Genomic DNA, 24,150 nt, shown 5'->3' on the forward strand with positions numbered 1-24,150 from the left:
ACAGCCTGGCTGTGGCACTGCAGCCCCCACCCCACCTACTGCTGAACTCTTGGCAGAAAACCTCTTGGTCTAAACTCTACTTAATCCCATGGGGAGTGTGATAGTAATTAATTGAACCAGAGTGGAGAAATTAGTTGTCATCTTCCTGAATGGAAAGCAGCTTCTAGGCCAGCTTCTAGCTCTCTCTCTGAGCTCTGTTCTCCAGCTCCTTTCTGCTCTGGGGTGACCACACCTGTGGCCAACCTTTCTCCCATTTCACACTTCAGCTCCCTCTTCAAAGTCACACACTAGTGCAGTGTTACTTCCCAAGGCTGAGCAGACTTCACAAAGGAATTCTTAGAAGAAATAAAGCATAGAAATGAATTAGTGAAATCCTGAGCTTCAAAGAGCACCAAAAACGTCAGGGAATGCCAAGTATTGCATGGGGAGGCAGCGGGGAGCAGTGTGGGGAAGGGTCTGTGGGAAGAGAGTAGTACAGTGGGAAACAAGCATTTGTTCTGGTGCAAACATGGTAGTTTAGGGATGACTTGGGTAAAATCACTGAACTTTGATACAATAACCAGAGTTAAAGAGATGTCCTGTCATTTTTCAGGTGCCCCGTTTCTGTGAATACATTGTCTCCTTTTCTGGAGCGTTTGGGTTGTTTGGGAAGTGAGTTGGCGCTTGTGGAGCTCCTGCAGCCAGATGGGTGGTAAGGGGGTGTTTAACAGCATGGGTTGCCTTTTTAAGGCTCTGCAGATCTGCTGGCCATCTTGGTAGGAAACAGCAGCTGTTTGTGGTTGTTTCTGTTCAGCAGAACAAAGTGTGCTGGGATGGGTGTTGGGGTCCTTCCTCTGCTATGTCACTGAGGTGCTTCATGTTTGTTTACCAGACTGACCCACAACCTCCACATATGTGCACTGTGTGCTGGCCAGCCTTCTGCCCCAGGCCTTTCCCTTGCTGCTTCTTCAGAAGTGCATTATTAATTCCTGAATGTGAAGGATAATTTTGTATCTGGGCAATCTGAGTGCTCTGATTGGTAAAGTAATTGCCACTGGATCCAGGCCTTGCATCAAGGCTGACACTAAAAGAAGTGTTCAAGATGTGCATGCAAGTGTATAATTTTATGGTTTTAATTCATTTGATTTAGAAGGTCATAGTATGGTTTGGGTTGGAAGGCACCTTCAGGATCATGCAGCTCCCTGCCCCCACAGCATGACCCAGGTGTCCCCATCCAGTGCCACGTCTGACTGGCAGCGTGGGAGTCACTCACTTCCACTCCAGTGGAAACTAGTTTTGAGCAATACTTGCCTGTGAGCCCAGCTGAAAGTGTAATTATAGCACACAGGGAGACAGTGCTGTAATTGAACTGTTGCTGATAGGCAGTGAAAAATGACTGTCCTTTGAAGGCTGTGCCCATCCTTTTCTCTCTCTCGTGGTATCTGTTTTAAGATCAGTTTGTGGTAATCACAATAGTTGGCATTTCTCATCCTTGGAGCCTTTCAGGTCTCATCCCTTCAAGGTAATAACCACTTGGACTTCTTGACCTGTGCTTTAAGCCACTCTCAGGTGTTCCAAGGAGATACTTTAGGGAAGAAATATGTTCCCTACAGTCACTAACTCCCTTTTCTCTTGCACAACGGCAAGAGCTGCAGATAAGGTGCCCTGTCCTTGTCAGTGAAGGCTCTGGTGTTCCAGTGCTGGGGCACCCCAGCCCGTGGCAATGGTGCCTAAGGGTTTGTAGTCACCTTCAGCACATTTACCACATCCAAAGTAGGGCAGATGGAAATGGCTTCTTGTGAGGAAAGCACCTACCTGTGGTTTGTTTTATTGCTTAAGACCATTTGCCAGCACATCACAGCTCAATGTACCTTTTTTCTTCCCGTGCCTTTTAGGCAAATATTTGGGTGATCCAGTACCTGCAAAAGTTTTGCATAACTGCTGGCAAACTCCCTGCACTCCTGCTGAAGCCTCTGGTTTCAGGAGGAAAGGGTGCTACAGGCTGAATCCTGGGGTTTGTGGGGTTTCTGAGGGGGTGGGGAAAGATTCAAGAAAAGTCACTAAACTTTCCACTCAGGAATGGGAGCTGGTGGTGCAGGATGCTCTGCTGGATCGTGGGTCTCCTCTCCCATCTGCCAGTGCAAAGTGGTGCAGATCAGTGTAATCAGCACATTGTGTCTGTGAACAAGCTTGGTGTTCCCCCAGCCCTTCCATGGGAGGAGTGGATGGTTGTGGTGTGGATAGGTTTGAACACCTCGAGGTTTGCAGTTTGGAAATGTGGTTTCTCCTCTGCCTTTTAGAGCTGCAGTGCTTTCCTGGAGTCATCTGCAGGATGTCACCTCCCAGGTGCTTTTCATCTTTGGGTGGCTGTGCCCTCTGCTTCAGGCTTGCTGAACATCCTGGCTCTTTGCCACTGTTTCAGCTGAGCTGTGTTCCTGTGGATGATGCTGCAGTTGAATGTTGAGAAATTTTAGAGGGGACTTTAGCTTGCCTTAACCTTACCTTGTGCTCAGGAGTTATTTTGGGAAGATACCGACTGAATGCCACTGAACCCTGACGGACAATGAGGCTGCAATCAGAGGAGGCAAAAACTCTGCAAAACTTCTTCCCTTTGTTCTCCTTTCTCTATGGAAAAATGTGTGAATTGGTGAATCTGAGAGCAGGGGAAGGTTTTGCTGCCTCTCCCCTCCCGAGAGAATAGGGCAGGACAGGCCAGCTCCCTGGGCTTGCTGGGGAGTGGTGTCACAGGCAGGGAATCCACCCAAACCCTGCACGACCCGTCACCTGGCACGTTGTGTTCTGTCACTGAAGTTTGTGTGAGGGGAAGCTGCCTGGAGAAAGGACTCAGAGCAAGTGGGAGTACTGCTCCACCTGGAGCTGGGAGGTCCCCACTCACTGCTTTTATTTCTTTTATCCTTTACAAGGAACGGACAGGGAAAGTGAGAGAGGGACACACTCCACTCATAAAGAAAATCCTGCTGTAGTTTGGGAACCCAAGCAATTACAGTTGCATTCCTTTAGTGTGAGCTACTGAAGAGTCAGAGAATAACTTGCAAGTGCATTTAGATTTCCCTCTCTCCAGTGCTAAACTGTTCCTTCTCTCTCGAGGAAGATGTCGAGGCAGCAGCTTCTCAAAATACCTGCTGGTGAACGAGCCATCTGCTGAAGAGAACGAGTTCCTTTTACAACTCTATTTTCCATCTTTCTGTATGTACCGTCGTGGCAGACTGTTTTCTGCCAAGAACTTTTGGTTCCTTTGGCAAGAGGGGACCTGACAAAAGTGCAGCCCTCTTCAACAAAGCAACTTTTTAGAAACTGAAGTCTTTGATCTACAGAAGGGACAAATTCCACCCACCCCCTGCATCCCCAGGTAACTGGATGATTCAGGGGCTTTGAGTAGTACATATTTAAAAAAAAAAAAAAAGGATTTCAAAGATGTTTCTTTTCCTCTCTCCCCATCCCCTCTTTCCTTTGACTCCGTGTCGAGGTGATGATACTAAATCTCTATTGCCAGTAAAGATGCGACCAGCGACATACCCGTGAACTCGTGTCGAAGGAGGGAGCTTTGGGGAGCTTAGCTGGGAATTTGTAGGTTGTTTACAAAGGTCCTTTTCACGGTGGCAGTGTGCTCAGGTAAAATGCTGGGGGGTTGCCACAGCTCTGCTGTTTGACATTTAGCAGCTCGTATCCCATCCGTGCCCTCTGAGTTCAGCAGGGATTGTCCGCCTGGTTTGTGCTGCAGCGCGGCTCCATTTCCATCGCAGGCTGCGGCCACTGCTGCTCCACTAATCCCCCTTCGGGCACTCGGGTTTCTCAGCCGAGGAACTTAAAAGGAGACTGGAGGCGATACTCGGGATCGATGTCTCCGGGAGAGCTCGGGTTGTGCCCGGAGGCTCCCACGTTTTGTCCCTGGCCTGGGCTTAGTTCAGAATTGCCCCCGCAGTGTTCTTCCCACGCGTTTTTTTTCCCTTCGTACCAAAGGCAGGCTTTGAGCTGGTGTTTTATGCAGTGCCTCTTCTCCCTGTTGGGCACAGGGAGGATTCCTCAGCTAAAACAACACAGGATCGAGTGCTTTCTCCCGAGGGAGCTGAGGCGGTGCCCGGGGGGACTTTGGGAGCCCTCTTGAGCTGTGGCTTCAGGGAGCCTCTGGCTCTGTCCTCTCATTTTCCTTGTTGATCCATGTCAAATGAGCATGGATAAAGCTGCTCTGAGACTGCAGCAGGGTCGGGCTGGAGCAGGAACTCCTCTGAGGAGAGGAGCATTTGGCTCCTGCCATGGCTGAGCGCGTCTGAAGAGCATGAAGGAATTTGGGATGCACAGCCTGTGATGTCTTTCATCTTGCCACTGCTCTACCCTACAGGATCCTTTCCGGGTGCTTTGAAATTTTTCAGGATTAAAAGAGGCTCTCCAGTGACCTTTTCACTTGCCCTCCTGTTCCAGTGAGGGAGGGTGTCTTGGATTTTTGGGCTGTTAACATGGTGATGCTTTTAATGCAGAGAAGTTGTTTGTTTTCGGTTTTTTCCTCTTTCCTTTCTATGTTTTTCAGATAGTTAAATTAGGCTGGTTCCAGCCTAGCTTTATGCCAAAGCTTTTCTCTCTGTCCTGAAGGGCTGAAGGCATAATCACGACTTTCTTATTTAAATTCTAAAATTGCCTTTCAAATCTTACCTTTTCATTTCTTTTGTAAAAGTCTTCTCTGGCCTTTTGAGGGATGAGCAAAGACAGTTTCAGTAGTGCAGTGTGTTGCTAAAAGGCTGTAAATCGCTCCCTTCTCTCCTAACACAGAATTTGCATAATCCCAAATCATGGCATTGAAGAGTAACTGAACTGGGCTGGATTCTGGTGAAGTGGGATCCATGTCCGGGGAGTGTCGGTGGTTCAGGAGGGACATGGTTTGCTTGTTCACCCTTCATGATGAGGTTTGCTTTATATTTGGTTGGGCAAAATAGAGCAAGGAACCCTCTGGGTCAGTTCATCCTTGGATTGATCCTGTGGAAAAGGGCTGCTTCCTTCATGGAGAGCTGGAAACACTGAGGTGCAGGGCAGCCAGGGAGGAGTGGGGAGCAGACCCACAGCCCAGCCCCAGAATCCTGGAGAGGCTGAGAGGGGGATAAGGAGAGAGAAGCCCCTTGCTTTATCCCTGCCTCCCTCCTTGTGTGTCCACCCAGGAATGGCAGTAGTTGTTTCCAACCCTTTTATTTGGATCTGTCACACCTGGGGCATTTCTGGTTTTGCTGCTGCAGAATTTAACCTGCTCTGGTTTGGTTTCTCCTAAGCCAGCTCTGGAGGTTCAGTGTGCTCCTGGGATTCTTCCTTGAAAGGGCAGGAGAAGCAGATCCATCTCTCATCTCCCAGGATACTGTGACATAAATCAGCCATCCAAACATGTCTGCTATGGAGGCAGGTCTGCTTTTGGATTATCTACCTTATTACCAAATATGTTGCTCTCAGGCAAGTGGAGGGAACCTTTTCCTTGCTGAAGGCTGTGGAGACCATTCAAATACCTGTGACAAGCTGTACATCAAACCACATGGTTGTGGCTCCCCCCTTTGTGTTACTGTTGAAGAATTTTGCTGTGGGCTTTATGAAATAAGCAGTTTACTTGTAGTCAGCCAGAGGGCTGCACATCCACCCCAGCAGCTTCACAGGCTAATAAGCTTTCCCTTAATGGTGTCTATAAAGCTGATGCTGCTGGAGTTGTAATGTTATTTCTCAACTGGAAGTGGGATCCTTCCAGATGTGCCTGCCATGTTTTCCCACCTGAATTAGCCCCTGCTAAGCAGCCCTACCTTCATGTTGGTGGTAACTGAGGGTGTCTTTTGGAGGAGGATGGCCAGAAAATAACCCTGAGCACTGGCCCGACGTGTACCCCCAGGGGAAGAGACAGGTCACAATTGCACACATGCATTGGGATTTGGAAACTGTGAAAAGCAGGCATTCCTTTTGAGAAGAAACTAAGTTTTGGCAGGTGTCCTGTGGGCCATGCAAAATCTTTTCAAAGAATTAGATTTTAACTTTTTTAAGGGAGTCTTGAGCAGTGTCAAGTGACTTAAAATATGACAAAGCTTTTCTGTTAATGAGGCACTGAAGTGATTCATCTTCAGAGGGAGCAGCATCTTCATCTCTGGTGGCTGCTAAGGGCACATTGGGTAAACACCTTTTGGGAATGATGGGGCTTCCAGATGATCCTGTCCAAGGCAGGGGCACAGATGAGGAAAACTTATTCTCCTCCTGCCCTCTTGCCTTACCTTGTCAGTCTGTGGCTTTGCTAGGACTTCAGGTAGGTTATGGGAGAAGTCCATGTGTGGTGTATGGAACCTTATCCCCCTCAAACTTTGAAGGAAACATCCCTGAGGAACCTGGTCTAGTGGCAGGTGTCTCTGCCCAGGCAGGGATGTTGGAATGAATTGAGCTTTAAGGTCCCTTTCATCCCAAACCATTCTGGGATTCTATGATTGCCTCCCTCAAATTAGTGGCAAGTTATGTAAAGGAGGGGGTGTGTAGGAAAAACCCTAATGAAAGCATGTAATAGTTTTTGCAAGCAGTTCAGTAGGAGATAGCTTTTTGGCTCTAGAGAGAGTAAACAACTAGAAAATTATGGTCATTTGACAGCAGGAAGTCTATTTTTTGTCATTACTGTATATTGGAGGCATCAGTGAATGAGACTGGTTAAGCCTTGCTCAGTCACCAGCCCACGCAGGATCACGTTCTTCTTTGCTCTTTCTTCTTTGCTCTCTCTCTTCATTTCATTGCATTGCTGAGATTGACAGATTCGAGTATGAAAGGCTTTCAATAGGTGATCATTCCCATCTCAAGGATTTGCCTGGCTTCTTAGTTTTCAAATCTCATTTTGGAACACATTGCATTAAATTACCCGAAATTACCGAGCACTTTAATTACTTTTTTTTTTTTTTTTTACCCAGCCATTCTTATCTACTGCTGTTGCTTACAGACTGTGGAGGAAAGTGGAGTAGTTTGCTGATGCAGTACCACATTCCCTGAGTGCTTTGTGCTTCAAGAGATGAAGAGAAGTTCCCCAGCTACTGCCCTGGGAAGCCCAATGACACCCCCAGTGCCAGAACTCCAGGTTGCTGTAGGACTCTTCCTTTGGCAGTGTCCCCCAGCTGAGGAGACTGAAGAGCCAGCTGTGTCTCTTGAGCTTCTTTTGCAGAGGGGAAGAAGCCCCTCGTTGATTTGGAGATGGAGATGAATGGGTTGTATTATCCTTTTAGGTGTTGCTCCTAATCCTGTCAGCCTTGACTTGCTGCTGATGTAAAGTTTTGTCACCTGGGAAGGAGAAGGAAAGGAAAGCAGAGCAAAATGGAGCAAGGGGTGAATTTATGAAGCTTCTAATAAAAAAAAGGATAGTGATGAGGAAAGAATTGTTGTTTGTAATTGGAAGGCTGTGGGATCTTCCCATCCAAATTACCATTTCTAATTGACTTGGAGGAGAGTGCTCCGTGGTTTTCCTGCAGTGGTGTTGCTAGGAAGTGTTGCTAAGCAACTACTCAATGACTGAACCGACCTTTAAGATAAATATATGTATTTTCTCCCCATTTTGATGCTGGAGAGCAAACCTCTATTTTGTCTCTGGTATTGGCCTTTCTCTGGGCAGTTGGAGCTGTTTGGGTGTGGGAATTGCTAAATAATAGTCTGCTTAAGATGTGGCAAAGCTGTTCTGTAGCACAACCTTTTTGTCTGTAGCATTCTCAGCAGCTCGACTCCTTTCTTGCGATGTGAGCAGCAAAACTTGGTAAACAACATCTTAAATGATTTATCTGATTAATTGAGTGATCCTTATTGAATAAATCACTGAAGGATCATCCTTCACTGTTCACTGGGGTGCAGGGGCGGGCAGGGCAGAAGCAGAGCACGGGATGGCTGTTGGTGCAGTGTGACAAACAGGATTTATACACTCCCATGGTCAGGCCTTCTCCTAAGAATCCTGGTGGCCCAGCACAAAGCAGCTGCTGGGACCTCTCAGGAGCATTTGGCTTTCACCAGCTGTCTGTGAAGCAAATCTCTTTGTTTATTATCATGTTCAAATGAATTCATGCTCATAATTTCTTGAATGCTTTTGCCTGTCCAAAAATGTGTCACATGTTTAATTTTGTATTTCTAGAGGAACGATTAGAATAATCTGTCAGGCTCTAATTTAAAAGTACCTCTAGTTAAAGACAACTTGCAGAAAGCTTTAGAGGTATTCTGGGTTTTTCCTTGGCTGAGGCTGAAGTCCCACAATTCCAAGGCTTGCTGAGGGAATGCTGAGTGCCAGCCATGGAAGAGTCCTGAACTTTGTCTATGGTCCTTCTTCCCTTTCCATGAAGAAATTTTCTTGATATCCAACTTAAACCTCCCCTGGCACAGCTGGAGGACGTTTCCTCTCATCCTGCCCCTTGTTCCCTGGGAGCAGGGCCCGACCAGAGAACAGATATGGAAGGGCAGCTTCTCCTCCTCAGAATGCCCAGGCAGAGGTTGGTGTCCTTCAGGGATGGGTGGGAGGTTCCTTTCCAGCTGAAAGGGGAGAGGAGGAGGAGGATCTTGGGCAGACCAGGTTGTTTTGGTGCTGGGAGCTGGATGGTGCTGTCCCCTCTTGCAAACCCTTGGCTGGAAGAAGAGAAGTCAAGGCAAGGAAAAGCGTGAACTACCTGCAAGAACCTCTGAGGAGGGAGAACAGGGAGCAGCCAGGGGCTGCAGGGAGGCAGGTTTTGCTTGGCCAGTGCTCAGCAGCCACAACTGCCATGAGCTGTGTGCTCTGTGCCCTCCTTTCCTCCCCCAGCCAGGCCTGTGAAGAGCAACACTCCCTCCCCACCTCTGAACTTCCCAGTAACTTCACAACTGTCCCTGGGCCCAAGTGTAACCAGGCTTGGAGGGTGCTGTGCTTACTTTTTAAAGTCTTTTTGACAACCTCCTTCAGCCCTGTTGAACTTCAGATCTCTTCTTCCCCAGACATTGCCCCTCCAGACCCGGTTCCTGGCAGTGTTTGCAGCCACCCGGCTGACACAGTGCTTGTCTGGCACTAAACCCAGCCATCCCCCCTGCCAAACTCAACTAACCCCTGGGAGTTCCCAGCTCTTTTAGCTGACAGGGCTTTCCCACTGCCTGCCTCTGCTGTGCTTGTCACCTAGGAGGATGTCCCTGGATTTTGCTTTTCCAGAATTTAGGCATCCAACCTGTCTGTCTGTATGTTGAAAGACAGGCTGTTCCTGGTGGTGTTATCCATCCTCTGTTCAACATCTGTTACAGGGAGGGGGATTGACTTTCTCCTCTGGCTCCAGCCAGGTCAGAGTAGCTGTGTCTGAGCAGAGCAGTGCAGGTGAGAATGAGCAGAGTCTTGCAGTGAATAATTCCAAAATAATTTCCAAAAGAGAGTGGCTTTTGCAGCTCTCCGTGCACTGTAGGACCTGTTCCTACACATGTAGCAAGGACTGGGGATGATTAGCATGAAATTGAATTTTGTGTTAATCAATCTCAGGCAGAAGTACAGCACAGGACTGACTAACACATAATTTCATTCCTTTCCTTCCCTTAAATAATAGAGCTGCAGATTGGAAGGGGAACAGCTGCTCCTGTGGGTCACAGGGAAGAGTCAGTGCTGTGAGTGACCTGTGCAAGGGAACAGAATTCACATTCAGTGAAGCAACCCAGGGCTCTCCTGGTGATGAGGTGGAGGCTGGTTTATTAGCATTTGGGTTTGTCCTTGCTCCTAGCTCAGTGTTCAGGAACAACAGTTGTTTTAAATTAAGAGAAAGAATACTTCCAGAAGGGAAGGATTAGAGGTCTTGGACAGGCTATTGTGTGGATATTCTGTTGCCAAATTTTAAAACCTGATAGAGTTTAATAACCTGGTTATCAAAAAAAAAATCTTCTATGTGAATGTAGAAATGGATAGAAATGGACATTTTTTATCCCTTGTTTGGAGAAAGCACCTTCCAGAGGCTGAAGGGCTCAGTTGTCTGTACAAAGTCCACATTCCACAAATACCTCTCAGTACATGTGTAGTCACAGTCAAATTAGGGGAAATCATAGAATAGAATCACTTAGGTTGGAAAAGACCTTTAAGCTCATCAAGTCCAACCATTCCCCCAGCACTGCCAAGGCCATCACTTAACCATGTCCCCAAGTGCCACAAGTGTCTGTTAAACCCCTCCAGGGATGGGGACTCCACCAGTGCCCTGGGCAGCTGTGCCAGGGCTGGACAAGCCTTTCCAGGAAGAAATTTCCCCCATATCCAACCTGGCACAGCTGGAGGCCGTTCCCTCTCCTCCTGTCCCTTGTTCCCTGGGAGCAGAGCCCGACCCCCCCCAGCTCCCCCCTCCTGTCAGGGGGTTGCAGAGCCAGAAGGTCTCCCCTGAGCCTCCTTTTCTCCAGGCTGAGCCCCCCCAGCTCCCTCAGCTGCTCCTGCTGCTCCAGCCCCTTCCCAGCTCCCTTCCCTTCCCTGCACACCCTCCAGCCCCTTCATGTCTTTCTTATCCTGAGGGGCCCAAAACTGCCCCCAGGGCTGGAGGTGCCTCAGCAGTGCCAGCACAGGGGGACAGTCCCTGCCCTGGTCCTGCTGCCACACCATGGCTGGGACAAGCCAACTCACTTTTCTAAAACTTAATTTCTGAGAAAGAGAGGCTTTCATTCTCTTTCCAGTGTTTAATGCCAATCAGTTGCTAAACATTTTATTGAGCATTTCCAATTCTTCTCAAAACGATGGAAACATAGTTGATTTGATGTTTTGGTTTGTGTACCCCTATAAAACCTAGACAACATTAGCAAATAAAACAGTCATTTGTATTTGGCTTTACAGTGTTAAGTAGACTTACTACAATATACCTTCAGTCCTTCCTGCAGGGCACTATCTAGTGCAGGAGGTTCTATTGTGGTGGTGTTCAGAATTTACTGAACACTTATGGGTGTCGTTCAGAAATTACTTCTAATTGAAATGGAACAAAACTGGCTAAGGTACATAACTGGAGAAAGCATTCAAAATTCTACAGCTTGCCACAGAATACCATGGCTTTCAGAATATATTGATTTTGCCACATTAAACACTATATGTGATATCAGGGCCTAAGATTGAGAACATGTAGAATGAATAATTTACCACTTAGAGAGAGTGAGCCTGGCTACAGGAGTAAGGAGAAAAACAGCCCTGTGAGCTGAGGCTCTGCTCTCAAAGCTGAGAGCTTTTTGGAAGCGGGAGCATCTGATGTTGAAAGACCCCTGGAGGGTGAGGTTTCTACGTGAGAAATTCTACGGAGCAGGTAAGAAACGTGTCTCTCTCATCTTGTGGCTTCTCTTCCCTGCGTGGAAAGATGAGAAGCTCTACAGATGCATCTTTGACCCGGGCAAAGCTCTGGGTCATCCTGCTTGAAGAAGACAAGACTGGGGTTAAGGTTCAAACTCTGGTGCCTCATGTGGGTCCTGTCAGTTTGTAGAGGTCAGTCAGGAGAGAGGGAGACTTGCACATCAAAGGAGAACACCTGGTGTTGGAAAAGCTGCCTCTTGTTTAACTCCTTCAGGGTTTGTGGGCAGGTTTGTTGCCACAAGCAGTGAGAAGACTAATGAGAGCCTTCCCTCAGTTCCTGTTGTTTGGGCTCAAGGAGGGATCTGTCTGCAACAGAGGGTTACCTCACACAACTCCTCTGACCTTGGGATCGTTTTGCAAAATGACTCATGAGAACTGCAGGTGTACCAGTTCTGTGGAAAAATGAAAACTTGGTACCTGCCCAGAACTTCACCAACAGAGATGATTTTCAACAGAGCTGCTCAGCATCTGCAGGGCTGTTTGCTGAGAGGTTCTGACTTGCTCGTTTGAGATTGTTATTTAAAAGGTAGCAATTCCTCACCTCTTCCCTCACCCAAAACACACAGTGCTCTGCCTCCCTGCAGCATTCCTTTCTTTTCTTTAGGAGGAGGACAAAATGGAATCAAGGCAGCTGATAATGCATAACAATTAACATACATTTGAAGTAAAACAGCAAGTTGTCACTTAGTATGACAAGTGGAGGAGGAAATTGGAAGTTGATAAACATGAATTGTTAATATTTTTCTTCAAGGAAACTATGGGAAGATGCATGGTATAGAAATGGATTCCTTCCTCCTTCTCCTCTCTCTCTCCTTAGTCTCCCTTTACCTTGTGGTTCAGAAAGTGTCACTTTTTACTGATCAGGGCCCCAAAACCAAAACAAGCTGCAAACGACTCATCCCTGCTCGGTGTTGTTTCTGAGCACATGGTTTCACTACCCTGGCCCTTTAATTTCCCTCTTTCTGTAGAAGGGAGCTACCTCACATCTCTGCTCAGATGCAGAGCCTGAGGAAATTATGGAAACAGAATTCTGTTTGCAAATTGTATTTGAATCCCTGAGCAGGAACCTGATAACATTTTCAAGGTTTTTCTAATCACAGTTACAGCCAAATGTTGGTGCCTCTTCTGAAATGCAGACACTGGGGGGGAAATGAAAGGATGTTCTGTGAAACTCTGGGATATGTAGGAATGCTGATATAGTAATTGTAGTGAATGGTTCAGCTTTTGGTTTTCCAGAATTAGTACTGCCAACCTTTGCCTTGGCTTGGGTTTGGTTCTGAGGTACAAGTGCTGTGTCATAATGTCAAAGCACAGATTCTTTATTGTAATTACTGTTACCAGTGTAAAACCTGTATTCACTCTTCTAACTCTGCCTGAAAGAGGCATCTAGTACACTGGAGTTGTGAGCTAGAATAATATCAAGAACTGGAGAGGTCTTTGGTGATTAGTTTGTGCAGGGTAATAATGCAGTTGGCAGGATCATTTTCTTGCAGGGCTGTAAGCAGGGGAACTAGCAGGGAAATGACAACAACTACCTGCTCAAACAGAGACTGTTCCCTCCTCCTGCACCTCTCAGAGGCTTGTAAGATCCCTGCAAAACATGGCTTTTTACTGTTTGGAAAAACTGGTACCAGTTCTGTTGTTACTTGCCCAAAGAAAATGACTTTGTTATAAAAGAAACTAAATGTTTCCAGCATAAAATGAAGAAAGGTGTTGGCTGTAGATTTGTGAATAGAGGCAAAGGAATAGCCACTGTGTGTTGGACAAAGGTTTAGGGCAGTAATTCCCTTTCCTTGTCTCCTGGTGCTCCAGGAGTGTTGAGTGCAGTGTAACATGAAGGCAGCTCTATGGGAATTGAACCTGGAGAGTTGTTCATGCCTGGTACAAAGGGGCTCAGGTTGTATCTGTTCAGCAAGAAAGGAGTCCTGACTCTGTGCTGAGTGATACAGCAAAAAAGGTGCTATTTAGAGGGTTATTCTGAAAGGACTGTTTTTTTAAGTATTCTCTTGTCAGGGCTGTCAGATTTTGCAATTTCCCCTTCACATCAGAAATCCTTCCTTTGGCATTTCTTTACTCCTATTTTTGATCTTCCAACAGAATTGACAGGACAAGAGAAAATAGCCCCAAAATGCACCAGGGGAGGTTCAAGTTGGACATTAGGAAGAGTTTCTTCACTGAAAGGGTGGTCAGGCACTGGAAGGGGCTGCCCAGGGAGGTGGTGGAGTCCCCAGCCCTGGAGGTGTCCAAGGAAGGCCTGGATGTGGCACTCAGTGCTCTGGGCTGGGGGACAGGGTGGGGATCAGTCTGATGATCTTGGAGGTCTGATTCTATGGATTATGTTTTCCAGGTTTGTTTCTGTAAGTGGGGATAAGTAGTTTCACTTCAGGTTTTATTAGTAAACACCACCCATGGAAGACTGGCCTTTTCCAGTGGGAAAGCTTCCAAAGCTTTTATCTGCAGCAATTTCTCCCTTTCAAAGATGTTCCACCAGAAAAGAAGTGAGTGACCCTTCTTGCAAGAGCATTATTCCTGCTCAGTGGCACCTCAGACAGCAGCAGGTTTTTACCCAGTCCAAGAGCTTGAAGAATCCTGACCTTGTGATTCCTCAGTAGCTCAGAAGGAACACGGCTCTGCCTTGCTCTTTGCAGGGTGGGTGATGTGGATTAAAATGAAGGGGCCCAACCTGGTTTGTGCACACTGGTTTGTAAGGAGAGGGTGCTGCTCTGCAGACAGCAGGGCTGCAGGTTGGGAAGGGTGTGCTGAGCCCTTTAATCCCCATCTCCTGAGACTGCACTTAACAGAAAGGAAGAGTGAGAGGCTGCAAACTGGAAATGCTCTTGAGTTTTTCTGTTCTTCTTCCAAGTTTGGCCCCAGCCCTGCTGCCAAACCAGCTCTCAAGCTGCTGAATGCAGCTCTTTCCCCTCTTTTCCTTGTTCCCACACCCTGAATATCTGTGCTGGGTTTCCACCTTGGTGCTCAGTAGCAGGATCTCTCCTAGAGCCTTGAAGGTGCTGGTGCTGCCCTGTGTAAAGCAACCCCCAGAGTCCCTGCTGTGCTGGCTGGGAGCACGTGGGGCTGCCCCAAGGGGATACAGATGCTGAATCCCCAAACCCATAACCCACAGTGGGACCAGTGAGTGCTCACAGGGCAGCAGAACCTTTCCCTTTCCATTCAGCCATGCACCCAATGCAATCTGCATTCCAGCAAGGAGGTGTGTTCTGAAATTAAAACAAGCTGGTGATAAGTTTAATAGGGTGATAAGTTTAATAGGATTCATGAGTTTAATCTCTCTTGACAAACTGAGTTCGCCATGATAGTGAAAGAGAGGTGTTACTAGGCAATTAAATTGCTTTAGTTTCTAGACAGGGTCTTAAATGGACAATTGGTATGAGCATATTGCCTGGTACAGTGTTTTAATACTAGATGATAAAATTATTTCCTGTTAAAAACCTTCTAAATGTGGGAAACTAAAGAATATCTTCAAGCCTAAAAATGTTATTTATGTATTCATAAAAGAATGTTGGAAAAATGCTAGAGAGCATTTTGCTAATTCCACTTGCCTTTTTAAATGAGACATCTTGTTATTTGGAAGCCAAAGTATTCATTTTTCTGTTAAAAATCAAAGAGGGCTTTCCACACTGGATTAGAGAGGCTTCTGGTTTTAGAAGTCCTTGCTGAAGCATATAAAATATATTGGTTAAAACTCAGAAACTGGCTGGGAGCCTCCAGCTCCAACATCTGTTCAAGAATGAATAGAACAAAGAGCACAATGGCTGTGAGCAGAGAGGGAGATAGGATTCTTTAATTGCTGAATGGGATTTTGTGGTGCCACAGCCACTGCAGTAACTTTGAACAGTTCCCAGTAGTAAATTAAATAATGGGGCTAACATCTGTATTCTCTTATCTGCTTTCAGATTGCAGGCAATTCCTCTGGCTTGCACCAGTGGCTCTCTTTGTCCCCAGGGCACACACAGGGCGGGGTGGATCGAGGTGCTGCGATAGAGCTCAGGGCTCCTCCACACGGCCTTCAGCTCCCTGTTTGCTTTAGATAGGGCTGCTCTCAGCACCCTGGGGAGAAGGGCAGAGCAAACGGGTGGGGGCTGTGGAGTTCAGAAAGTAGAAAAAGCTGGGGGGCTGCTGGGGGTGGGTCTGCCTGCACCAGCATCTGGGTCTGACCTGAGCGGCACCTCCGAAAACAAGCTCAGAGGAATCACAGAATCCAAGAACGTGCTGAGCTGGAGGGGACCCCCAAGGATCATCAGTCCAACCCTCAGCCCTGAACAGGCCCAACCCCAAGAGTCACCCCCTGTGCCCCAGAGGATCAGCCAAACCCTCCCTGAGCTCTGGCAGCCTTGGGGCTGTGCCCACTGCCCTGGGGAGCCTGGGCAGTGCCCAACCAGCCTCTGGGGGAAGAACCTTTCCCTGAGATCCAACCTGAGCCTGCCCTGACACAGCTCCAGCCATTCCCTGGCTGCTGTCCCTGGTCCCCCAGAGCAGAGCTCAGTCCCTGCCCCTCCTCTGCCCCTCTCCAGGACATTGCAGACTGTGATGAGTAATGTCAGAGGGCTCTGTGTGCTTTGTGTTAGAGCTTCTCATGAACCCACATCCTCATACACAGGTAGGCAGAGAGAGGAGGACAAATGTGGGCTAAAATGCACCACATTCTGTGGTGAGATACCTACAGTTATGTCAGGCAAGGGGGGCAGAGCAAGTGTGATGAGCCCCTAATGACTTCAATAATTTACTGAAATGTCAGTAGTGTACAGACACACAGCAGAGCCCATTTATGGTCTGCAGCTTCCTGCCAAGGGGCAGCCCCACCTCTGCTCTCTGTGACCAGGGACAGCAGCCAGGGAATGGCTGGAGCTGTGTCAGGGCAGGCTCAGGTTGGATCTCAGCCAAAGGTTCTTCCCCCAGAGGCTGGTTGGGCACTGCCCAGGCTCCCCAGGGCAGTGGGCACAGCCCCAAGGCTGCCAGAGCTCAGGGAGGGTTTGGACAACGCTCTCAGGGACAGGGTGGGATTGTTGGGGTGTTTGTGCAGGGCCAGGAGTTGGACTGGATGATCCCTGTGGGTCCCTTCCAGCTCTGGATATTCCATGATTCTACTGCTGTTTATGTGCTACTGAAGAGTAAGAACTTCGTATCACTTTCTTTTGCTTCCTCTTATTCCCCAGGGAGAAACATCAATGATCCATATCCACAGTGCATATAATAAGTTACTATAACACATCATATTCATATTCTGGAGTCTGGATGAAGAAATATTTTAGGAGGCATAGCTAAGGAAGTTAAACGTGTTTTTTCTTGTCTACAAGGGATTCCTTGGCCTCTGGAGAGGATGTTTCCTGGGTTAAAAACGAGCTGTTCTTAGGCTGTGTTTGGATAATGTCTGTTACTCAGACTCTGTGACTTGCTTAGGAATGAGCATGAAAATTAATCTCCTTCTTAAGAGGATATATAGATGAGGGGAAGCTTGAAAGATTATTATATCCTGTTTGAGGGCATATCAAGTGAATAGAGCGTAATATTAGTCATAATGATACATTTCTATCTGCCATTAGCATAATATACCTGTATAGAAACTTAAAAATCTGTTACTTCATTAGTGAAGAGCAGGAGCATGTTTGCTGCAATGCTTCAAACTGTCACTTTGGGCCCTGCTTAAAAGTACCAATCAGGCAGTTGTGGTTTTGACTGAAGGCAGCTGCATCTATTGCTCATAAAGCCTGTTGTATGAATTTGTCTGTCTTTGAGAGTCATCCCGAGGTGCAGCTCCTGCTCTGAGGCTGTGGATGGGAAAAGCAGGATGTGTCTGTTCATTTGCTAATGAGGGACGAGGGGCTCCTTGGCTTCATGGATCAACAGCAGCTTTCCCTTCTCTAAACTGAGGATGTGAGATTAGGGTGAATGGCCAGATTTATGCCTCTGTCTATGACCAAATAACAGGGACAGCCACAACCTCTGTCTTGTGCTCTGTTATTTGTCACTTCTGGGGGTGGTGTTAAAACAACAGAAAAACCCTGAATTAAGAAGTGCTCAAAATGCCTTCAGTAAACATTGAGGCTGCCTTGGGTTTTCTGCCTTCTTTCCCAATACCACACTGAAATATTAATTAGCATCTTCAGTTCTGCCTTCCTCTCATAATTAAGGGTTTGCACAGCTGAGAGTCTGCAATTGTTGGGAAAGCAGCCTTTAGAATCCCTTAGGATTTGTTTTCCTTCTTAAAATCATAAACAATGTTGGTGTTGACCTACATAGCCCCCAAGTTTTCTTTTTTTAACCTAAATTGTTGCAGAGGCTACTAATTATAGCCTACTCAAAAATAAATTAGCAACCCATCAGTAAAAATTACATTAAAAGCAACATTATTTCCCATAACATTAATAAGCCCTTTTTGGGTGTGATTTATTTGTGCAACAATTACTGTAAAGTCTCCTGGAAGATGTATTTCTGTGTAGTTAATGTAATATACATGTATGCAATTTTCCATTTTAGTGCCTATTGATTGCTTCATTTTTCATCTGTATGAGGCTATTCTTATAATTTCCTCTGGGCTTTCAGGACTGGCAGACATCAAGGGAAAATCACAGTGGTGTCCTGTGGGAAATGCAAAAAGGCAAATAGATCAGAGTCAGATGGGAAGGACTGAGTTCAAGTGCACTTGCATCATGAGAATTTCAACTGCCTTCCAGCCTTTTAGAGATCTGAAAGCATTTTATTGAAGTAACTTTGCTTTTATGTATTTTACTGGGAAATGAATTCTAATTGTGAGCAGAGTCCTTGTCCGTGGAAGGGAAGTGTGTCCGTGCTGCTCTGTTTGACAATCTCCAAGTACACCAGGTCAGGATGAATGTTTCTTGCTCTCAGCTGTATCATCTGAAAATCATTTGAAAACTTAGGTTCAAGTTACAGGTAGCTCAAGGAAGTTTTATCAGAGAAGTCTAGTCCCCAAAATTCAGATTTGCTGCTTCAAATGTCCAGGGTTGCAGGGCACACTAATATCAAAATGTAAGAGAGGGTAAATTCACTTGTATCCAGTTCATGTGAACTGAGAAGCAACTGGTTTAGTTCAAAACAAGAAGGAATGTGCACAAGTTGGAGTGATCCCAGAGGAGGCCACGAAGATGATCAGAGGCTGGAGCAGCTCTGCTCTGGAGACAGGCTGAGGGAACAGGGACTCCTGGACAAGAGAAGGCTCTGGGGGGACCTAATTCTGGCCTTTCAGTACCTGAAGGGGCTCTAAGGGAGCTGGAGGGGGACTTTTAAAAAGGGTGTAAAGGGGCAAGGAGAGTGGCATCAAACTGAGAGGGCAGGGCTAGATGGGATATTGGGAAGGAATTGTTCCCTGTGAGGGTGGGCAGGCCCTGGCACAGGTTGCCCAGAGAAGCTGTGGCTGCCCCATCCCTGGAAGTGTCCAAGGCCAGGTTGGAGCAGCCTGGGCTGGTGGAAGGTGTCCCTGCCCATGGCAGATCCCTGGGGGATCTTTAGGTCCCTCCCCACCAAACTATTCCATGATTCCATGGACTGCACTCCTGATCCTTGTTAATTGGTTCCTCTCTGCTCTCCCCTCTCAGCCTCCCTGGGGGGATGTGCTGGGAGGGACAGGCTCTGTTTGCAGTCAGGTGGTGTGATGTTAATTCCAGGCAGGAATTTATCTTCCCAGCTCTGAGTAAGATAATTAAATATCTCCTTATTAATACAACCTGAGTATCACAGTATGTAGCTGTTTATAATACAGCCTGAGATAATGTAGTTAATTTATGTTACACTGGCAGTGGTAGCTGTAACTTTTTGCTGGTTAAATGGTTACTTGTGCTTTTACAACCACTTGACAAAGAGAATCAGGTCCAAGATTTGGCTGCAATTGAAGAGGGCAGGAACAAAACTGGAGCAAAGGAGCAGCTCACACACAATCTTCTAAGGCCACATTATTCTACTGAGATCAAAGGTGTTGAGAGGGACATGGATGAGAGAACTCCCAACCAAACTCATTCAGAGCTCCAGTTAAATCTCTGCTCTAAGCCAGGTCACTAAATCCAGTCTGTACTTAGTGGAGAGAGGAGAGTTATAGTGGGATGGTTCACCCAAACTATTTTAGGAAGTGCCAAAATGTGGGCGAATGAGAGTCAGAGAGAGAAATCCAATCTATCCATGTCCAGCTCTGCACCTCTGTGAACCTCTTCAGTTTTGTTACAGAAAATGATAGATTTGTAACTGATAAACACTTTGAAGGAACATTAGATTTTCAGAGGTGCCCACAAAGGAGTTATCAGATACCCAATTAACCTTTCTGGAGGGATTTGCCTGTCTGACTTCTTTAGCCTCCTTTGACAATCCTGGTAGCTGTAACTATTCCATAATGAAGACCTGTGCAAATTACATGGAGAAAGTCCTGTGCCTCTGTCATTTCATGCATTGCTTCCCTTAGTGCACAGAGCAAAATGCTTTAGAGAGGTGTTTCCTTGTGAACAGTCATTTGGAGGTCATATTTATGCCCTACCAAAAGGGTCAGCTTAAAAACACCCTTGCAAGATTAAACAGGGGGTCAAAATCAGATATTAAACAAATAGTAAGAAGATAGAAATTCAGCTCTTTCCTTTGAGTGAATTTTAAACTCTTGATCAAATTCTGCTCATGAGTTGGCACTCAGTGCTTTCTACCTTCCCTGAAGCTCTTCCACTGGCACTTCAAATTCAGGAGGGTCTTCCAGGGCCACTGGCTCCCACTGTCTTGAGGAGTAAAAAAGACTTCGAGCACTGACACCTTCCAACTGAAAAGAAAAAAAAATAATCTTTTTTATTATGGCCTGATCTTCTGTGAAAGATCCTTTTCTACCTTGATCATCCACGGGCCCTGCAGACTCTCCAGCAGGCTACTACCTGGGCCACTTGTTACAAAGGATTTATTATTAGATGTTACAGCTTTTGCAAGCTGTTCCTCTGAAGTATTTTGATGTGGTTTGTACAGTCACCCTGCTGGAGTGGTACGAGGTGCTTTGTATCTGGGTTACAACTTCACCCTCTTAAAGCCTCAGTGTAGTGTCTTTGTGTCACCCTCTGCCATCTGCAAGGATCTTGCTCTTTGCACTTCTGAGGTGCAGAGTTTTTTTCTGAGCTTAGTTCAAGTTGTTCTTGATTGCAAGAAGTCTCTTGCTTTTCCAGTCAAGATGGACCTTGGATTTAAACACCAGGGGGATCTGTATGAAGACCTGGATCCTCAGTGCTGGCCAGGGCTGTGTCAAGAGTTGCTTTTCCTGTGGTTCCCTAATTAACTAATTAATAAACAGTTGAAAAATTAGTCTTGGCACTGTGCCTGAGTATGACATTTCCTTGACACACATGAGGGTATTGGATTCTCCCTTTCCAGCTGCATTTTTGATGCTCTGTTTCTGTAACCTCTCTGAGCACACCAGTCACAGCTGCTGCAGCAACAGGCAGTTGGTAAAATAAATCTGTTTTCTTGTATTTCTCTTTTCAAGGCTTGAAGATGGTTGTGCTGTTGTATGTGCAAGAGTTTGTGCTGAGAAGAGGCAGCTGGGACAAGGCTCTGCCCAGCTCCTTGTGCAGTGTCTGCACGATGAGGCAGAGGGTGTGCACAGAGGATTTCGAACTTCCCACGCCCAGAAGCTTGTTCTTCATCCAGCTCCAGCAATGTTGAGAGTGAGTTCACACAAAATACTGGATGTCCTCAAGAAGAGAGATCTTTCTAACTAAGACTGAAAGGATGAAGCACTGGATGTGCCTCAGAAGTCCTCCCTCCTCCAGCTCACTGTGCCACACATGTGATGCAGATGGCAACCAACACTTTTAGTATCACCAACATTCCAAATGTTCTCCTCTGCTGCTGCAGGAATGTTCCAGTGATCTGCACAAACCTGGCTTCTGTTCCCTGCTGTGTCCTCCTTTCCCTGCCTTTGGTGGGCATGAGGAGCTGCCTGATTTCAGTTACTTTGTAGTTTTCCAGCAGGTCTCCCAGAGAATCACACACATGTCCTGTTTGCTGTATTTGTCTCCCAGAGAATCACACACATGTCCTGTTTGCTGTATTTGTCTCCCAGAGAATCACACACATGACCTGTTTGCTATTTTTTTGGGGTGTGATACAACTAAAGAAGGGGAGGACGAGAATATCTAATTACTATTTTTCTTACTGCTCAAGATAACCTGTTTATCTTTCAGTCACCTCCTCAAAGGTGACTACAAGTAAGGATCTGAAGTGTGGCTACTTTACTGGAGCAGCTGAGGTTATCAAAGCCTGTCTGGTGTCTCTCTAGGCTACTGTTCCATGGCAGTTCTTTTACAGGAAAAATAAAACATTTGCTAAAAATTTAAATGTAGGATGAAGTTACTTAAGTAAATTTGCTGAGTTGAGGCTGGAGTGTTTTAGTGACGAGTTTGGAAGGAGAATTAAAGAGGAGGGTAAGACACAGACATCTGAGCAGGCAAACTGTGCCTTCTCTGAGCTCAGGAATGCCAAGACTTTCTTTTAGCATATGGGAAGTTTTATAAGGACACAGACTGAGGCAGAAAGCAGTGCAATTCAAAGATCATCCATCTCTTCTAGTGATAGTAATTTCTTACCTTTTACGTCTCTGTGAATCTAAAAGCACTTAGAAAGAAATTGGTATAAATTTTCCCCATTAGCCCGTCGTCACCTAATAGCTGACTTAGAGCTTGAACTGGAGGGCTGGGCTGGCAGTCTGGGGAAACACTGGTGCCAGGGGCTTTGCCAGGCTGGGGAGAGGCAGCTCCTGACTGGGATGTGGGTTTGGCACTGAGCTGGTGTTGCTGGAACCTCAGCCTGTTCCCCGGATCACAGACCATTGGAGAGCTGCTGTGTTTACAGCAGGTGCCATTCCTGCTCTTCTCACTCCGTGCAGTGACAGGGAACACAAGGCAGCACATCAGCTCTGCAGCTTTTCACCAGTTTCCTTATTTATTTTGGACTGGCCAAAAAGTGAGGAAGACAGGTTTTGTACCACAAGCCTTTTGCTTTCTTGCAGCTGTACTGAGTGCCTTGGGAAAGCCAGGCAGCCTGGAAATGATTGTCTCAGTAGGGTTATTGCTTTGCAAGGGTGTGGAGTGGAAAAATCTAGGGTGGCTTTATTTTATTAATTTTTTTTAGCCTCCTAAATCCGTTGTTATAAGTTGAATTTCTCTTATAGGTCCTAAATTTACTCAGGAGATCTGTAAGGGAACCCTTGTAGCTCCTCCTGTGTGTCTGAAGCGTGGGCTGGTTGTTTTTGAAGCAATAGAATGTGACAGTCAGAAGCCAGTTAAAAACAAGGGATTTCAATACCTGAGCTCATGTTCCAAGGACTGCAGGCTGATTAGCTCCTCTTGTCTCCTGGATCCAATTACTCACCTGTAAGTAAAGCATTTGAGTCCCCCAAACAGGTTCTGATATTATCAGTGGATTTAGGCAACTCCAAATCCTCCCAGTAATCTGAAGAAGTGGGTTTTCTGTCTTCACCCAAGAGGCAGATAAAACCTCACCCTCGGTATGTGCAGTAACACAAATGTCTATCACATCTGCTTTCCTTGTATATCTTCTTATTCCAGTTGACAACAAGAGTCAGATGTACCAGATATGCTTAATCTGGAAAAGAGTGTCAGCACTATCAATTTTTTCTCTGCTTTCATATTTCTTGCCCTTTTAATACTCAAAGCTACTGATCTAACTTCTCCTGGCCATCCTTCTTTTTCCTATTTCTGTTTCTTTGACTTTAGGCAACTCACTGTGTATAAACTTGGTTCTTCCAGGAGGAAAAGAAACTACAATAATAAATGAAGTCTGGTAGATTTTGTGAAGGTGGAAATAATGTTGCAGAGGACACGGTGTTTGTGACTGTAGGTACTTCGTGGTAGGTCTGTGTTTATTTTAGAAGTGTCTTGGTTACTGCTTGCTTTGCTGTTAGTTCTTCCATACTTAAAAAAAATAACACTAAAAATGCAGTAAACAGAAGGGTGGCATTTCATGGCTTTAAAAAGGAATTGGAAGAGAAACCACTTTTCCATACTGAAAACATTGCAAAATAACCATAACAATAATAAAATATTTGTTCATCCAAAACAACAGTTGAGATCAAAATACCACAATACTTTGGGGAGGAAAAACTTGGAATTTGGAAGGTTGCACTGAATTTTTCCTTTTCTTCTACACCCCAGTTTCCAGGTGGTTGGTTTGTTGCAGGTTGGTAAAACATCACCTCTGTTCCTGGAATTTATTCCTCTTTGTGCTTGTTTCAGTTAAATCTCCCACGGGAGTGGACACTCCTGCCACGTGTCTACAAGGCTGATCTTGTAGCAGCTTTGTGGAAGGGTGCAGGAACCTTGGGCAAGGTTGGGAAATGGGAATTGCAGTAATGGAGATGGTTGGTGGCTTGACCAGAGTTTAACCTCCCTGGTCTGTCTCCATGGTGATGTTCTGGGATGTGGCTCAGGAAGCATTGCAAGGGGTTGCTTTCTGGAGGGTCAGATTGGAGGTGATGCCCAAACCACGAACCTGGGAGAGGGTGGGGCAGGGACATGGGGGGTAGTTTCAGTGAAAATGGGTTTTCCAGGTTGGGTTTATGCTTGGCAGTATTGTAAGGCAATTACAAGGAGGGCAAGGCCAAGTCCCTGCTGTAGGAGGCCCCTGGTCAGGAGAGCTCAGTATAAAACCTGGAAGGAATTGCCCCTCGTATCTCTGGAAAGGAGGAATTGAAATCCTGATGGAAGGAGACACATTGAGAGCTGAGCTATTTGTTTCTGAAGGGAGGGGAGAAGATGGACTTTGGAGGAGAACATTCTGTTGCACTGAAAGCAGAACTCCCTGTTTACTTCAGGAGAAAGAACCAGAGAAGTTTTAACAGTGGTGTTTTGTTGGAAAACTAA

At 46.3% G+C, this 24,150-nt stretch overlaps 1 long non-coding RNA gene across 2 annotated transcripts in view; it reads left to right on the forward strand.

Annotated features, from left to right (window-relative positions):
* The window catches only part of LOC127480930 (uncharacterized), a 35,535-nt gene that overhangs the window by 7,002 nt on the left and 4,383 nt on the right, over positions 1 to 24,150 (forward strand). The window contains exons 2-3 of one of the 2 annotated variants that reach the window (XR_007908051.1): positions 20,754 to 20,934; positions 22,440 to 23,138. The exons of the other annotated variant lie outside the window; for it this stretch is intronic. This is a non-coding gene — a long non-coding RNA (uncharacterized LOC127480930). The remainder of the gene's footprint in view (positions 1 to 20,753; positions 20,935 to 22,439; positions 23,139 to 24,150) is intronic. 2 annotated transcript variants of the gene reach the window in all.

Source organism: Manacus candei, unplaced genomic scaffold, assembly GCF_025592945.1.
Source record: "Manacus candei isolate 608988 ecotype Guabito, Panama unplaced genomic scaffold, ASM2559294v1 h1tg000076l, whole genome shotgun sequence".
In the NCBI taxonomy this organism is placed as follows: Eukaryota; Metazoa; Chordata; class Aves; order Passeriformes; family Pipridae; genus Manacus; species Manacus candei.